We start from the raw sequence: 18128 nt of genomic DNA, 5'->3' as shown, positions 1-18128 counted from the left end.
GTCATCAAATCTCCCTGCAGAGACTTTGCACCGATTTCTATAAGTTTATTTTAAAATTCTCTTTACTCTATCTCATCCCCATTTCACAACCTTCCTCACCTTGCTCCCTCTTAACAGAAAATTTCTAGCTGAGACACAAAGCATAAGAGGACTCATGAACAGCTGCACACAGAGAAAGGGGATCGTGTAGAACAGTAATATCCTAGTTTCCAGGCCCCCAACTCACCTGCCTCATGTCTCATGTGTTGGACCTTATCTTTTTTTTTTTAACCAAATAAACTTTGTTAGTTAATAATTCATTTTTCTCACAGATAACTTTAGTTACCCAACTAAGGAGCCTGAAGTTCAATGGGGAAAAAAAAAATCAACCTCACATTTAATTTAGCAAATGTGAGACTTCTGATCAACATTTTGTGCACTGAAAACCTTTGGTAGAGGTTCTGTCCTGATTTTAAGGACATTTAGAGGCTTGAGACTCCAGGCTTGGTCTCATGGCTCTGGGAAGACCCTCTGACCAGGAGAAAGGGGACCCGGGTTTGGGGGTCATTCCATCGCTGGCCTGGACTGAGCTCCAATCATATCAGCTCACATTCCTGGGCCTCCTGTGCTCATGTGTTAAGTCAGTAAGATACAATGATGTCCCTCCTACCTGTCGTTGTGAGGGTAGAGTTAGACGATGCTTCTGAAAGCACCTTAAAAAGTAGCAAAAGCAGTTCGAACATGCTATGAATACTTCCTATTTTTCATGGTAATAACATTGGAGAACACTCCTGACAGGACCAGCCTCAGGTGTCAGGCCTGTTCAACTCCCGGGAGAGGTGAGCAGGGCCCTCTGTCCCTGGCCGGGCCTTGGGTCTTACCTAGGGTGCTGCGGGGCGGTGTTCTCACGAGGTCCTCTCTGATCAGCCATTCAGAGGGTCATGCATTACCCCTGCAGAGTTTGCTCTTTACCCTGTGCATGTCAAGGAGCTGCTCTGATGACCTCTCGGGGAGCTGGAGGGACGGCAAGGTCAGATCTGCATTTTGGAAAGAGCAGGCGCCGGGGAAGAATCGCAGGGATGCCTGTAGACTGCCTACTGGCTCCCAGTGCTACTCCCCACCCGCCGGGTGCTGCACTGGATCCCAGGCAGCTACGTTTCCCAGGCTCCTGTGTTTGGCTTCCAGACAGATGGGGCCCTTGGAAGGCACTGGCAGAAGCCTGGCAGGGAGCGAGGAGGGGCGAAGCCAGGGTATTTCCACTCCTTCAGCCTCTGACAGCACCTCCTTTAGAGGTTGCATTTCTCCACTTCCTCCATGGGAGGAAAGCCCCTCCAGACCTTTCAGCGCCTGCCTTATGCCAGCCCTGGTCACACAGTGCCACCTCTGGGCTCTGGCCACCCCACCTCCTCCCCGCAACCAGGAGGGCAGGCGGCTTCCTGCAGATGCCAATCTTTGAGTTTCCTAAAACTTCCTGTTGGCCTCTCAGCTCTTCTTTTGCAAATCAATCCCCTGTGTTCGATTCCCATTTTTTTGGAAACACCTACAATGGCTTCTTTAACCCTGGCTGAACCCAGGCGGATGCAGAGAGGAACAGGAGTGAACAGCAGTTCAGCTCAACAGGCACTGATTAAAAACCTAGGGAGCAGGCCCCATTTCCCGGGAAGACAATTTCCATGTACTGATGTATGAAGTGCACCACAGGGCTGTGCATGGGTTTGAAGGGAGGCCCACCGGACGAGGCGATTGTCATTACAGCGGTCCAGACAAGACCCTTGAAGAGCTTGAACAAAGGCAGTGGTGGGTGATCGGAGAAAGGACTTGATGATCAATCGGATGTGAAAGAGGAAGGAAAAGAGGGGCTGAGAAAGAGCCCCAGCTGGCTGATTCTTGCCTTCCTCGCCTCTAGGGCATGCACTTCTCTCCATCCTTCAAAATCCAGTTCAACAGCTACCTCCACCATGATTGTTTCTGCTGATGTTCCCCAGTGGAGATGCTCTTTCCTGCCTCTGTGCTTTCGTAGCACTTTGTCTTGGCACCGTGTCAGCTCCTCTCTCACTTCTCTTATATTCCAATAGATTTCCCGGAAGAAAAGCTAGCGCTTATAAAGCACTTACTATGCGCCAGAAAAGTATTAACTTATTCATCATTTTGTCCTCATGACAACCCTGTGAGGACTATTACTGTTCTCTGTCTTACAGACGAGGAAACTGAGGCCTGGGGAGATTTAATGATCTGCACAAGGATACAGAGTGAGCAGCAGAGCCAGGAATCAGTTGTCTTTAGGGTTTATGCCCCTAACCATCACATCACATAACTCCTCTGGATAATATCTCTAAGTACTATGTTTTGATTGTTTTCCTACAGAAGAACATAAAGGTTCTCAGGAAGTTAGTTTGGGATATTAAGAAGCACAAACTCACCCACTCCAGTTTCTTGAACACTCCAGGCCTTTGTACATGCTGTTCCCTTGCCAAGAACACTTTCCCTGTACTTTGCACAGTGGCCTCTGCTCATTCCTCAGTTCTGGTTTCAGTGCTAAACCAGATCTGAGTGAGATCCTTCAGGCTCGTCTAATAAAGCAGAACCCCTCCCCTACCCTGTTGTCTTGAGCACTGAACCTGTCCCTTTGCTTCAGAGCACATCGTTCAAGTCATGCTCTTATTGGTTTGTTTACTTGCATTGTCCAAGAAGGCAGAACATACATCTGCTATACTCACCCCTGCTCATTCAGGACCCATCAGGGCACCTAGCACATAGTAGGAACTCAGTACATGAGGAAGGATGATGCCTTCTCCCCGAAGTACATAAAATTTGTCCTCATTCTCATACCACACAATTGTCAAGAATTGATTTCGTGGGAAGAGTGGGTACAACTTAGTGGTAGAGGACATGCTTAGCATGCATGAAGTCCTGGGATCAACCCCTAGCACTCCCATTGAAGAAAAAAAAAGAATTAATTCTGAGTATAAATTGGATGAAGGAGTGATCAGGCAGAAATTAAGAAATGGGAGTTTTCACGAATATATATATGTATATGCATAACTGGGACATTGTGCTGTACACCAGAAATTGACACATTGTAATTGACTGTGCTTCAATTGAAAAAAAAATAAAGGAAAAAAAAAAAGAAAAAAAAAAAACGGGAGTTTTCAAAAACATCCCAAATAGGGGATTAAGACGTACGAACTATTATGTATAAAATAAGCTACAAGGCTATATTGTGCAATACAGGGAATATAGCCAACATGTTATAATAACTATAGATGGAGTATAACTTTAAAAAATTATGAATCACTATGTTGTCCACCTGTGACTTACATAATATTGTATATTAACTATCTCTCAATAAAAAATAAATTTAAAAATTATACATAAAAAATTTTAAAGTAAAAACAAACAAAAAGATCTAAAATGTCCTAAAGGTAAGAAAAGAATGATATTAACAAGGAATTCTCAACGAGAATAGTTCTGGTGAATCAATCAATGAAATATATAATTTCCCTTCATTAAAGTGACTAAATCTGCTTGGCCTGAATGTGCTTCTGTTTTGCCATCGCTTTCAGATCTGAGAAGAACCCCACCCACATCTCAGTTTGCCTGCGCTGTGGGTGCTTTTTCAAAAATTTCCTTCACACCCTGACTCAGGCTCTGGGTGAGATGCTGTGGGAAACCGAGATGTCAAAGTACAGGGGTGAATTTCATGGTTAGTCATGAAGCCTCTTAATTTAACATCTGTCTGATTGCAAGTATACATTTTGCAATTTTGAGATGAATGATATGCTGTTTAACCTGAAAGCTAATTATAGCAAGAAAGCTGTATGAGAGCCAATGCTTGTCACTGAGTTAGGAAATCAGCAAACCCAGGCCCTGCCTTGGCTCATGAATTATGACACGTATCTGTAGATCAGTTAACCTCCAAAATCACAAGCTACCAACAGCTTTCGAATTTTCAGCTGAAGAACTTCAGTATTTGAAATAATTCTGTTCCTTTGCATCATATATCCTACTTTAAAAAGTGTCGTCTGGCTAATAATTGTACAAAACCTGAAGTAAGAAAAGAGTTTTTACAAAATTCTTTAACCAGGTGAAGAAAATACTAACCGGATATAAGGAATAGCAGTTTGGCATCTCCTGGGATCCTCATTCAATCAGCAAGTATCAGTCAGTAGTGTGATCAGGTCAGAATGTGCGACAGATGAATTCATATCCATGTTTCTCCAACCCTTGGAAGCCCATTTTACAGATTAGAAAACTAAGACATAGGGAAGCTGAGAACTTCAGGTCACCTAGCACCTAGCTACTCAGAGTAATCCTTGGACCAGTAGCATTACCTGGGAGCTTCTTAGAAATGCAGAATCTCAGGGCTCTCAAGACCTCCTGAATCATAATCTACATTTAGATAAGACCAACTCCCGCCCTCCCCCTGAGCGATTTGGATATTCAGTCATGTTTGAGAAGCACCAGCCTGGTGAACCATGCTGCAGGTGGGGTTGCCATCCTTATCTTTTGGCTTGATTAGACTCCTCCATCTTGGGTCTTGGCTGAGATGTCACCTCCTCAGGGAAACTTCCCGTAACTTTCTTAATTCCCTTAGTTACCCTTGCCAGGTGACTTCAGAGCATGCTACACTCCTCTAGTCATTGAAATTGTCACATTTTACAGCCAAGCAAGACAGACAAGCAATTCAATGGGCAATTACGATCAACTCAGTGAGGGCCAGGATCAGATATGCGTGTCCCCAGGTGCTCAAATGCTCCCAGGATATGCCAAAGAAAGTCATGCATTCAGGGGTATCTTCTTTCTAAAAATGGTTTCATTGCAAAAACATCAAGCACATCTCTGTATTTAAGATGACCATTGACCTGGTCTTTGAATGGTCTCCACTTAAGGGCATCAGGGCAACCTATAATGCCAATTCCTTTTAGAACACTAACCCGCCATTTATGAGGTCTAGTTAATTTCAGCAGATGGTAATAACCACACCTCAAGTATCATCCCAATAAAGTCCAGTAATTAGGGCAGCACCCTTCCTATCATTTTCAGTCCAGAGGGCTCCACCCTGTCCCCTAATTACCATGGTCCACAGGGCACAGCCCCAGGAAACAAACAAGGAAGTCCTTCTTTACCAGCTTTTCCTCAGTCTCTTGCCAATGTATAAAGTGGCCCTGTCCCTTCCTGCTAAATAAACTGTGTTGTAGTTTGGAAGTGAATTATTGCCTCTCTTTAAGTGATGTTTGAAGTTCTGGGTAGGATAGTATTTGCAGTCATCAGAGGTCACCTTACCGTTGGCTAATTCATGGGTTCTTGCAGGGGGTACAGTTGTTGAGGAAGCAAGCAGTTTGCAAATGTCCGACACACACACACACACTTTGAAGGCTTTCCAGCTCTTCTAAACAAAGTGGTCAGTTCTTCTCCAGCTGGTTTTAAAAGTTTCCCTGGAATGAAGGCACCTCAGGATCTAAGCTGAATTTATTTCCAAAGTCTCCTTCCCATGTTAGTCTGGTACCTACATAAAACTTTCTTGAAGATTGGAAAACAGAGGGTGCAAATGATGGCGTAAAAGGAAACAGAGACAGCCACGGTATGAAGTGTGAGTAAATTTACACCATTGTAGGGGACACAGGACGGGGCGGGGCAGGGCAGTACCGCTGAAATTGCAGGTAAGAAACCTGTGCTGAATAGTAGAGAGAGGAGCTTGAATGTAAGGGCTTGAAGACTAAATCTGAGGGGCTCCAGAAGATCCTACCCAGGTGGGTTAGAAGTTCCTTTGGAAAAGAGAGTATTCTTGGGGCTAGTTTAATTCTCTCTGAGGGCAACAGAATGGGTGGCATAACCTTTCTGGGGACACTTTAACTTTTTTTCAATTCTCTGATTTCCCTTTCTGGCAGTATCTGAAAAGTCATGATTTCTGTAGGCCCCCTCCCCTTTATTAGTCCTTTAAAAGTTTCACCTTCTCCACAAAGCCTTTGGAAACAAACTACAAATAGATTTAAAAGTCTGTTTTTTTTTCTGAAGGAAGGTAGGGGAACTGATATTCCCTGCGGGCCTCCAAAGGGCCAGCTCAGTCTCGGCCCCTTGGTTGGTCTTATTTCATTGAATCTTCATGACAGCTGTGTCTACGTACATATTCAGTACATTTCATTTATTTTATGTATTTTTCACATGAAGAAATTTTAGAAAGATTAAATCATTTACATATGGCTATGCAAATTAACACGAATAATTAACTCTAAAACTCACATAATTGAAATTCATACCCTTTTCCTTATCTCATACTGCTTCTAAACTTGCCCTTTCTTTGCATGCACATAAGCAGACAGACAGAAAGACACACAAAACCCAGCCTTAACATTGGACAGAATATAAAGATTTTTATTTGTACCTACGTTAGGTATCTGAACTATTTGTAACAACCATTTTTAAGCTTTCTATGATTTGGCTCAAATGTTGAGATTATATCTATTTATATATATAAATAATAAATAAATATATATATATATATATATATATATTTTTTTTTAATGACACTGTAAATTCCTCAAGGGAAGGACCAACATTTTCATTCATTTCTATTCCTCCTCCCAGCAGGCCCCCTGGCTCTAGCACATACAGTGCTTGCGCTCAGTCCATATTTGATAACCAACTGTGGATAAGGGACCTATCCTATTGAATTTGTTTTTTCATTCATCTTCAAAAATCCTGGCAAGGAAGCACATGAAAGAGTGTCCCATTTATAAAGGAGAACCCACTACAGATGCCTTTCATTAGTCTGGCATCAGAACTGCTTTTTTAGAAATTGTTTCCTAACTGGTGTTCCAATTTAGCAATCTGAATATCCTAAAAGGAACTGGCGGTCTTTGTCAACAGCTCAGGATGTGGCTGGACACTGTGACCTGGCCTTGTCAGAGTCCATCCAAGGCAGGAAAAAGGGGGTATATGCAAATAGGGCAACTAAGATGAGTGTTTTAGAGGGACAATTTACCAAGGTGTGGGCAGAGTTAAGGGAAACCAAGCAGGGATGGAGCAGGAACCAGGATGGATTAGCAACACTGGCGAGCAGGTACCACCCTTGCCTGAAGGGGCAAAAGAAAGACTGGTTATAGAACCTGGAGGAAATCAGTGTGAACAGAGGGCCACTGTGACCTTCAGGTAGCAACAGGCAGATCCTTGAAAGGAATGAGCTGGGGAAGTTAATACTTTGACCTCATTCTTTCCCTACCCTTTTCTCTCTTCCATTTGGACCCAACCCAGAAGGCAAGAGACTCTTGAGGCAATTGAGGCAAGTCGGCCTTTCTAAGCACAGAGCAGCAGAAAGAGGGGCTAGAGCAGACCTACGGGAGGACACACGGAAATGCCCAATGGAGCAGCATTCCTCAAATAATCTTGTTTGGAAACGATCTCTATTGGATGTTAAGAAGTGTTCTTTAGGAATAATAGAGAAGGTTGAGCGAGAGGGTAAGATTGGAGAACACTGGGTTAAGTGAAGTTAAACAGATCTCTTTACTTCAAGACTTCTTAGGAGCTCTGAAACATGCGTCGTCGTTCTTTAATGGACCATACTTAATTGGTCCATTAGTCTGATGGGCCACGCTATTTCTCAAACTTACTCGGCCATGATCATCATCCCTTATTTTAAGAAGCATCTCACAGCTCTTGCATCATCAAAGACTTGCTTTAGTTTAAAATCTATTTATTAAAAATCAAAAGCAAACAAAAAGACTGAAAGGGTAATAAATCACAAAATCTTGGAAGTTGATGTTGCTAAGTTATAGGCAAAGATACAATTTTAGCAGTCAATGAAAATTGACCCCAAACCAAACATTTCACCTGGTATTTTGCTAGTCTGCATTCGGCTTTGATGTGCAGGAGTGAGAAGCCTCATGTAAAGAAGGCCGGGCCAAGTCCCATGACCTCAGCCCCCATGTGGACCTAGCTGGTGACTTGTCATTCTCTTCTTTTTTCCTGAAACAATGGAAAATGCCAGTGGTCTCTCAAGACCACCCACGGTTGCCCCATCACCCTCTGTATGTGGGTGGCCTGTCCGTACTTGGCAACAGGACAGCCTGATTCTCAAGCCAGCCTGGGCTGAGCTGGTGATCCAGTCGCCTCATTTCGGTTTTCCTTATTACTCAGCCCTCTGAGATATACTGTGGGAAAATCAACCAACCGACCAACTGCTTGTCTCGATTGATCACCAACGGCATAAACAGTAGTTTCCTTAGTAATGTTACTAACAACCCTTTCTTCGTCTATAGTCTTTCACCACTCTCGAAGATTCCCCCTGTTTTCTTCTATAAGCATCACGACTGTGCTGGACATGTTTGCAGCTCTTTACCAGTAGGGAAACCAAGTCTCAAGGAGGTGGAGTGATTTACTCCAGGTCACTTGGCAATGTTGGGACTGGAAACTGGGGCCTTGGGTCCTTAAATTGATGCCTTCCCCTCCTTGTCTCTGTAATGTGAGAAGGAGAATTGCTATTTAAAACAGCCTACATTGGGAGAATGCCTACATTCGGAGAATCCAGCTCCATAGCACCCCCTTTCTCTCACAGAGACTAGAGGGAGTTAGAAAAGAAAGGTCACATTTCAGAACTTATTTCAACTCTTTGTCGCTAGGACCTGGAGTGAATTGTCCAGAGCTTGGCAGGGCACAGAAATGAGTCTCCAGTTTTGCAGTGGAGTTGTCAGGGTAGGGTCAGGGTGCAGAGATCAATTCATCTGCATTAAAAAGTGAGGACAACTGAGTTTGAGGAAGAAACCAAAGGGTGGTAGTGGATGAACAGAGGATGAGGAATTCTAAAGCAAGATTAAGGGGACAAAGACACACAGCAGACGATTTACTGGTAATGAGACAGGAGGATTTATCAGAATGGAAAGTCCATGGTTTAACTTGAAGATGTTTAGAGTTTGGTGCCATAATTCTTTTTTGAACCTCAAGCATGAGCCTTGTGTGGAGGTGCCTTTGGAGAAGTCAGGGGAGAGAAGCTGTGTGTCCTTGCACGGGCAGCCCACGGACAATGGCAAGGGAACTCATTCCTCGGACTAATCCATGGAAAAGGAGCTCATAGATGGAAGGACTTGCTTTAGTTTAAAATCTATGGATTTTAATGATGGGGGAAAAGAGAAGCTGCAGAGAACCTTTTCCTAAGCCCAGGAATTCCCAGAGGATTTGGAGGCACAAGTGCTACTGCTACACGTGGGACGGAGTTGAACAATTTAATTGGCTCCCCAGACGGCCAAATACTTGGACATTTGGGTTATTGCTACATCTGTCCCAGTTGACCCATCACCTTGGTGTGATTGTCCCAGAGGAACTTCTGCCTCCCAGGTGCCTACCTCCCAAGCCTCTAGCTCTCGAGGCCTCCCTTTATACTCCTGTCAGTCACTGAGTAACTGCAAGAAACCCCCAGTTCCTGCTTCACTCTCCTGACTCCAAAAGCTCTTTATGTTACCATACTTGCAGTTACAGGAAGCTGTTTTTTGTTATTTATTTATTTGTTTGTTTGTTTATTACTGCTCAGCCTCAGCTGCCCTAGGCAGGGCTCCCAAACACTGACGGACCAGCAGCTGCATCCCTGCTGCTTCCCGGGAAGCACTGGCTCTGCACCCTGGATGTGGCCCCAGGGTTCCACCTTGCTCTGGGGATGCTCCCTGGCTACTTACCTGTCCTCTGCCCTGTTACAGTGCCTACCTTTCCCACTCTTCATTTCTTCCATTTGGTTAAGACCTTGTCGGCATCACACGGGATCACAGAGTACCCAGCAACACATGAGCACAGAGTGGGTGGTGAGATGATCAGGGAAAACAGGTCCCCAAGATGTCCGTGTCCTAATCCCTGGATCCTATGACGACGTTACTTTATGTAGTAAAAGGGACTTTGCAGATGTGATTAAGTTAAGGATCTTGAGATGGGGAGAGTAGCGTGGTTGATCCAAGCTGGGTTCAGTGTAATCACAAGGGTCCTTATGAGAGGGATGCAGGAGAACCAGAGTCAGACAAGATGTGATGATGGAAGCAGAGGCGGCGAAGGACAGGTGACAACATTACACTAATGGCTCTGAAGATGGAGGGAGAGGCCCTGAGCCAAGGAATATGGGCAGTCACTAGAAGCTGGAAAAGGCAAGGAAACAAACATTCCCCTAGAGCTTTTGGGAGGAACACGGGTCTGCCGGTAACCTTGATTTTAGCCCAGTGAAACTTATTTTGGACTTCAGTTTAAAAATTGCATTGTATGGATATATCAACGTTTATTTTACCAACCCCCTGTTAATGGTTATTCAAATTTTTACAAAAATTGTTTCACTATTATAATTAGCACTAAGATAAGCTTTTCGATATATACATATTTTGTTGGTATCTCTGACTGCATTACTAGGATGGATTCCTATTAGAAATTATTAAATGACATGAGTATGTCATATAGCTATTGTAAAATAAACTAGCTCAAAACTTTGTGACTTAAAATAGCCACAAATGTGTTTCGCTCACAATTCCGGTCAGCAATTTGGCTTGGCTTTATCTAGGTGGTTCTTATCTTTTTAAATATTTTATTTATTTTTTTATTGAAGTATAGTTGGTTTATTTATTTATTTATTGAAGTTTAGTCAGTTACAATGTGTCAGTTTCTGGTGCACAGCATAATGTTTCAGTCATACATACACATACATATAATTGTTTTCATATTCTTTTTCATTATAGGTTACTATAAGATACTGAATATAGTTCCCTGTGCTATAAAGAAGAAATTTGTTCTTTTATCTGTTTTATATATAGTTGTTATTATTTGCAAATCTTGAACTCCCAGTTTATCATCTTGACTGGTCTGAATCATGCATCTGTAATTATCTGTTAGATGGGCTGGGGGCCAGCTCGTCTATGATGGCATCAGCTCTGATAGCTTATCTTTGCTTCATGTGGTCTCATTCTCTAGGAGGCTGGCCCCAGCTTGCCACATGACGGATGCACAGGACAAGCAGAGTGTACAAGACTTGAAATCAGCACACCATTACTTCTGGTACATTCTATTGGCCAAAGTAAATCACAAGGCCAGCCCAGATTCAAGGAGTGGGGAAATAAACTCCACCCTTGGATGGCAACAGCTGAAAAGTCACATTGCAAAAGACATGGATACAGGAAGGGGCAGAGAACTGGGGCCATTTTTACAAGCAATCTACAACTTTGGGTCAAAGGATATGGACCTTTAAAAGCTCCTAGTGCATACTGGAGGGCCTCGTCCTTTATTTTTATTTTGTTCCACGTGACTGCACTTCATTCAGTGTAAACAGGCTGTCCTCCGTTTCTGTATGGGCAGAAATCCCTAGGAGTAATCATGAGTAAAGTTACAGGTAACGTGTGTTTGAGGTCTCACTGACCGCAGTGCCTGTGAGATGAGACTACTCAGTCCCTATCTCAATGAATTCAACCTGGTTACCTGACGTGGGTCTGAGAATTCTATTTTGCTTCAAGGCCACCCCAACAGACTAGATTTCCTGGAGGGTGATATCAGTACTTGGATTTGACTTAGCACCCCACAATTACTCTGAGGCTACTCCAAAATTTATACCCCCTCCAACTTCCCGAGAAACTTCTGGATTCTCAAGGGCTGCTCCAGATCAGGGTGGAGATACTCCCCAGCTGGTACAGTGGAGGGAGCAGTGCCCTGGAAGACAGTAGAGATGGGTTCTAGCCCTGTGTCTACTGCTCACTAGCTTTGGGTAATTGGACGATCAACATCTCTCTGAGCCTCAGTTTTATCATCTGTAAAATGGGGAGAATAAACAGAGTCATGGTGAGGATTCAATGTGATATGTTTTAATCTAACATGGTAAATGTAACCTCTTTCCTTTACTCCCAGCTTTACTATTTGAGAACTGGACAGCTCCTAGCAGGTGGGGGGATGGTAGGGAGAATCCTCCGTCAGCCCACAAATGCCTCAGACCTCTCAAGGCACAGCTGCCAGGGCATCCCATTGTCTAAGCATCTGTTTTGGGCAGTGAATAGTTTACAGATTTAAGTAGTTACTTTAAGGAGGTTCAGCAATGACACAGTTCAGGTCAGAGTTCCAGAGAACATGGGGCCAGGCCAGTGCCAAAACTGGGTGGCTGTGCTACCTCCTTGATTAAGATGAACTTGGTCTGCCTGTGTCTGCAGGGCCCTGTGGGTGAGGCTGCTGCATGTTCACAAGCCCCGCCCTCGCCGCTGACGCAGGTGTCCACCAGCTCAAGGAGAGCAGACCTGTTTGGTTAAACATCTGACTCATCACTCACTCACAGCCTGACAGCCTTCTGAGCTTGTTTCAGACTTGACTTAAAAAAGAAAAGGTGAAGGGTGGAGTAGAAATAGGATCCTTTTATTAGAGAACATTTTCCTGAGGGGTTATTTTCTCAAATGTTAATCCAGATCCAAGTTGTTGTTCTAAAATGCAGTAGAGGTAAAATTTCGGTTTGGGTTTGGCTATTAACCCATTACTGACTTGCTCCGTGATGGCCGCCTGGGGCTCATCTAAGGGCTGAGATGCTGAAGAGGGCTGCCTGTTGGGACCCTGATATTTCTCTGCAGACTGAAGGCCCACTTTTATCATTTGCCTTTTAAGACCAGGAATTCTTGCTTATAGGTAGAAAAAAGCTGCTGGATACCATACAACATCCGTATGTCTGGCCATGGTCTGGTAATGGGTTTTTTCTGGAAGTGAGTTTGACCCAACATTGATAGGCATTTGCATGGGGTACATGGTGGCTACACGGAGTGCCAATAAAAGCAAAAAATGCAGGCCCCAACAGTGGGCAAAAGTTGGCAAATTATGGCCCACAGGCCATATCCAGCTTGTTGCCTGGTTTTGTATATTTTGTTTTTTTTTACTTAATAAGCTTTCTTTTTATAGTAGTTTTAGGTTCACAGCAAAATTGAGCAGAAGGTACAGAGATATCCCATATACCCTGTCCCCACACAGGCACAACATCCCCTACCACCTACATTCTGAACCAGAATCAATGAACCCATATTGACACCCAATTATTACCCAAAGTCCATAGTTTACAACAGGGTTCGCTCTTCGTGGTGTTGATTACATGGCTTTTGACAAATGAATAATGATATTATCCACCATCGTAGTCTCATACAGAATAATTTCACTGCCCTAAAAATCCTCTGAGCTCTGCCAGTTCATACCTCCCTTCCTTCACCCCTTGGCAACCACTAATTTTCACTGTCTCCATAACTTAGCCTTTTCCAGAGTGTCATATAGTTGGCATCATACAGTATGTAGGGTTTTCAGATTAACTTTTTGCACTTAGTAATGTGCATTCAGGTTTCCTCCATGCCTTTTCATGGCTCGAGAGCTCATCTCTTTTTAGTGCTGAATAATATTCCCTTGTCTGGATGTATCACAGTTTATCCATTCACCTAATGAAGGACATCATGATTGCTTCCAAGCTTTGTCAGTTATGAATAAAATTGCTATAAATACTTACATGCAGGTTTTTGTGTCCACATAAGTTTTCAATTCATTTGGGTAACTACCTAAGAGTGTGATTGCTGGATTGTATGGTAAGAATATGTTGAATGTTGTAAGAAAACCACCAAACTGTCTTCCAGACTAGCTGTACTATCTTGTATTCCCACCAGCAGTAAATGAGAGTTCCTGTTTCTTCACATCCTCGTCTGCATTTGGTTTTATCAGTGTTTTGGATTTTGGACATTCTAATAGCTGTATAGTGGTATCTCATTATTTTGATTTGCAATTCTCTAATGACATATGGTGTGGAACACCTTTTCAGATGCTTGTCATCTGTGTAACATCTTTGGTGACCTGTCCCTTTAGACCTTTTGCCCATTTTAAAATCAGGTTGTTTTCTTATTGTTTTAAGAGTTCTTTGGTTATTTTGGATAACAGTCCTTTATCAGATGTCTTTTGCTAATACTTTCTCCCAGTCTGCGCCCTGTTTATTCTCTTGATGGTGTCTTTCATGAGCAGAAGTTTCTAGTTTAATGAAGTCCAGCTTATCAACAATTTCTTCCCTGGATCCTGCTTGTGGTGTTGCTGCCTATTTTTGTAAATAAAGTTTTATTGGAGCCCAGATACACTCATTCGTTTATGTATTATCTATGGTTACTTTTGTGCTAAAACAGCAGAGTTGGGTTGTTGTGACACAGACTATGTGCCTGGCAAAGCCTAAAATATTTACTATCTGGCCCTTTATAGTCGCTAGCCGCTGGGTTAGATACATCCTTCCAGAAACAAAACCCCATTCCCCACTGTCTAGCTCCGTGGGATACCACCTCTCTCTGAGTGGGGCTCCCTTGAGGCAGCGTGCGCCTTGAGTGCAGCCGCAGAGTTGATGGCACCTGAGCGCCCAGCTGCCACTGCGCACGGAGGGTGCTGGCACTCCCACGGCCCCAGGAGGAGGGGGAAGCCTTGCCGGTGGGGCGCGCACCGGCCTTCTCAGGTTTCACAGGACAGCTCCGCTCTGCTGTCCGCCCTCCTAGGATTCAGTCCTCCAGGTATTGCAGTAAGTAAAGAAGAAACAAAGCAACTAATTTGGTGGGCTTTTTCAATCTCCTAGGGCTCTGTGACAAAATAATACAACCCGAGTGGCTTAAAAAACAAATTTATTGTCTCATAGTCCAGGTGGCCAGAAGTCCGAAATCAGGGTGTCGGCAGGGCCACGCTCCCTCTAAAGGCACTCAAGGATCTGCTCCAGGCCTTCTCCACACTTCTGGGAGTTCCTAGGCTTGTAGATGGGGTTCTCCCTGTATCTTCGCATCATCTTTTCTCGGTATGTGACCCTGTGTCCAAATTTCCCCTTTTTATGTGGACACAGTTATCTGTGTCCACCCCAATGACCTCACCTTCATTAATGACATTTGTAATAATCCTATTTCCAAAGAAAGTCACATTCTGAGGTCCTAGGAGTTAGGACTTCAACATATGCATTTTGGGGGGATATGATTCAACCCATGACAGGGGCCCTGTCTGTTCACTGCAGGCCTATGCCATACCATAACACGAAAGTCTGTTGACTACAATGAACAGAAAAAAACTGATGATGTATAGCTCAATAATTTATTTAACAGCTCAATTCAAACCAAGAATCCTTTGCAAATGAGAAAACTGCTTAAGTAATACCTCAAATGGTGGAGCATGTTTCAAACCCCGGTTAGCCTGATTTTGAAGCCCACCCCCTTTCCACTAGGCCAGTAGCTCGCAACGATTATCCTGGAATTAGCAGCATCACTGGTACCTGGTAACTTGTTTGAAATGCAAGCTGCAGGCCCCACCCCGGACCCACTGAATCAGAAACTCTGCTACTGAGGGACTGTGATAACTGCCAAAGTTCTAGAATCTCTGCCCTGGGTGGAGCCGGAAAGCAGGCAGGTTGACACTTGTTAAGTACTTACATGCCAGGCACATGGCTGACTGCCTCCATTTAAACTGTTTTATGTGATTGCGGTAAGCAGAATAAAGCCCCCCAAAAACGTCCGTGTCCTAACTCCCAGAAACTGTGCCTGTGTCACCTTATGTGGTGAAAAGGACTTTCCAGATGTGATTAAGGATCTTGAGACGGACAGATTATCTTGGGTTATCCATGTGGGCTCAATGTAATCACAAGGTTCCTTATAAGAGGGAGGCGGGCGGGTCAGAGTAGGAGATGTGACAACGGAAGCTGAGGCGGTGAAGGAGCTATGCAACCGTACGCTACTGGAGGTAGTAGTGTAGTTTGAAGATGGAGGAGGGGGCCACACGCCAAATGATGCAGGTAGCCCATAGGAGCTGAAAGGCAAGGAAACAAGTTCTCCCCTAGAGCCTCCAGAAGGAGCACAGTCCTGCTGAGCTTCAATTTTACCCCCTGAGACGCGTTCCGGACTTACAACCCCAGAACCATAAGATAATAAACATGTGTTGTTTTAGACATCTGTTTATGGTAGTTTGTGACACCAGCAACAGGAGACTGAAAGAATGCTCTCTCTAATAATCCTACTCGCTCAGGACTGCATCTCTTTTGATGAGAGGAAACTTAAGGTCAGAGAGGTTAAGCAACTCTGAGGTTACACAGCTAACTGATGGCTTAAACCCAAGTCTGTGTCTCCAAGCCAACCAGAGCCTTGATACTCACAGGGTGGTCTGTGGACCACAGCAGCAGCATTACCTGGAACTTGACAGAGAAGTGGCATCTAAATTTCCATCCTAGACCTACTGAAGCAGAATCTGCACTAACTCGTGGGCACAGAAAAGTCTGGGAAGACTATACCACAGCACACTTCATCTTACGGTGTTTCCTGCTTCAGAAATTTCGCCCTTTTGAAAAACATATGCTTGTTCAAAGTGACTGAAGCACTGCCAGGAGTCAGGATCTTTGCTGGGAAAATCCTCTTCAGGAGATTGGTTAATACATTTTGATCTATGCAAACATCCAACTCAAGCTGCAAACGCTGATGGCTAGGGTGGACTTGCTGAATAAAGGTAAATCTGCTGAATCAGCAAGCTAGTTCAAAAATCCCCCACCGCTGAGGCCGGCGTGGTCTTCTCCAGCAGGTAAGCCCATAGAAGGTAGAGACTGAATAATGTGCAGTACAGACCGGTGATTCTCAGGTGGTGTGTGCGCACGCGTCATCTGAGAAGCGTGTTGAAATGCAGGTTCTGTGTCAGCAGGCCCAGAGTTCTGCATTTCTAATGAGCTCCCAGCAGGAGATGCTGTCGGTTGGCAGGGACACTTAGGCAGCCAGCTGCAGGCCCCCACTCACCAGAGACCAGTGCCTCATTTAGGCCTCCAGGCAAAGGCTTCCAAAATCTGGGGGATCATCTGCCTCACTTGGATGCCTTTCAACAAAGTGTGGACTCCACCCCAGGCCTGGGGAGCCAGGAATCCGTAAGTTTATCGGGTGCCTCAATTCTGAGGCAGCTGGTCTGTGCATAGGTGTTTGGAAACATGAAACACCTACATGAAACCACAAAAGCAAACAACTCCTCAACAAATCACCTCCACCTCAATTCTGATTTTGCACGGACTCAGTACTATGGTTGGAAACATAAAATGCTTTCCTCTTCATCGCTCCAAAGACCAGACCCGACTGCCCTGAGAAGGTGGCATCAGGACAGTGGGACAGGCTAAGACAGCAGAGAGCCCTGAGAAACTTAGCAGAGGGCCGCGGAGCTCCCCACTACAAGGTCAGGGACAGGACAACTCCATTTCCTTCCTGTCTGGTCCCGTGAACTTACCTCCTGGTTAGTGTGAATTCCACCACCCCGTGCCAGGGGGAGAAAGGGCAGGAGCCTGCGGGTGCAATTCACTCCCAGCATGTGGTCGTAAAACACTGCAAAGGGAACCTCAAAGGCCTTGGGCAGGCGCCGCCCAGGGACCCACCTTTCTCCAGAGTCTGGTCAGCAGCCTGCAGAGTTCTCCACGGTGACCTCAGTGCCTTCCCCACCCCATCCTCCATCAGGGCTTCCATTCAGAAAGCTGCTTTTATGACATCAGTGGTGATTAACTGACCTAATTTCTCCCAGGCTGGCAGAGTCAAGAGCCCCAGTCAATACAGAAATCTATTCTGTGGGCCTCAGCAAAGCCACTGGAGAAAAAAAGACCTGTGATTTGTTCTGAGAGGGAAGAAATAGTGTGCAGTTGAGTTAGCCCCGGGTGATACTGCTCAGACTCCCAGAGAGATGGAGGAAGAGAGAGCCAGCCTTTCCAACAGCCAGCCTTTCTCTCTCCTTGAGGCTGGGGTCCCAGAAATGCCCTGCCCTCCGCAAGGATGGATGCTTGTTAAGCACAGTTGGTGGAGTGAGTGATTTTTCCCTTGAGGGCACTGGTAGCTTCTGCCCTGTCACCCTGTTTGCTGCGCCCACTCAGGAATTTGCCAGCCTCACCTTTCCCACCTGCAGTTTCTCCCACCCAACCCAAGCTCCTCCAGCCTCTTCGTTCATGACTTTTCCCAAACCTAGAGTAGCCTTTCTTTTGCTTTGTCTGTCTAGTGAACACCTATTCATCCCTCAAAACTCCACTCAGGCTCTGATTCTTCCAAAACTCCTTCTTCCCCACCGCACACGATTTGATTCATTCCGGGGCTTTCAAAGTGTGGTCCCCAGACTGGAAGCATGAGAGTCAACTGGAAACTTGTTATAGAAATACATGTTCTCAGGCCTTATCCCCAAAG

At 44.7% G+C, this 18128-nt stretch overlaps 1 long non-coding RNA gene across 3 annotated transcripts in view; it reads right to left on the bottom strand.

The window, feature by feature from the left end:
• LOC140700370 (uncharacterized) overlaps positions 1–17372 on the bottom strand; it is a 30736-nt gene extending 13364 nt beyond the window's left edge. For all 3 annotated transcript variants that reach the window (XR_012078772.1, XR_012078773.1, XR_012078771.1), the window contains exons 1-2: positions 17194–17372; positions 861–1016 (exon numbers count right to left, since the gene is read on the bottom strand). This is a non-coding gene — a long non-coding RNA (uncharacterized lncRNA). The remainder of the gene's footprint in view (positions 1–860; positions 1017–17193) is intronic.
• Between the last annotated feature and the right edge of the window lie 756 nt (positions 17373–18128).

This window comes from Vicugna pacos, chromosome 2 (genome assembly GCF_048564905.1).
Source record: "Vicugna pacos chromosome 2, VicPac4, whole genome shotgun sequence".
Lineage (NCBI taxonomy): Eukaryota > Metazoa > Chordata > Mammalia > Artiodactyla > Camelidae > Vicugna > Vicugna pacos.
The sequence above is the reverse complement of the archived record's forward strand: the minus strand, read 5'-3'. Positions and strand labels throughout refer to the sequence as shown.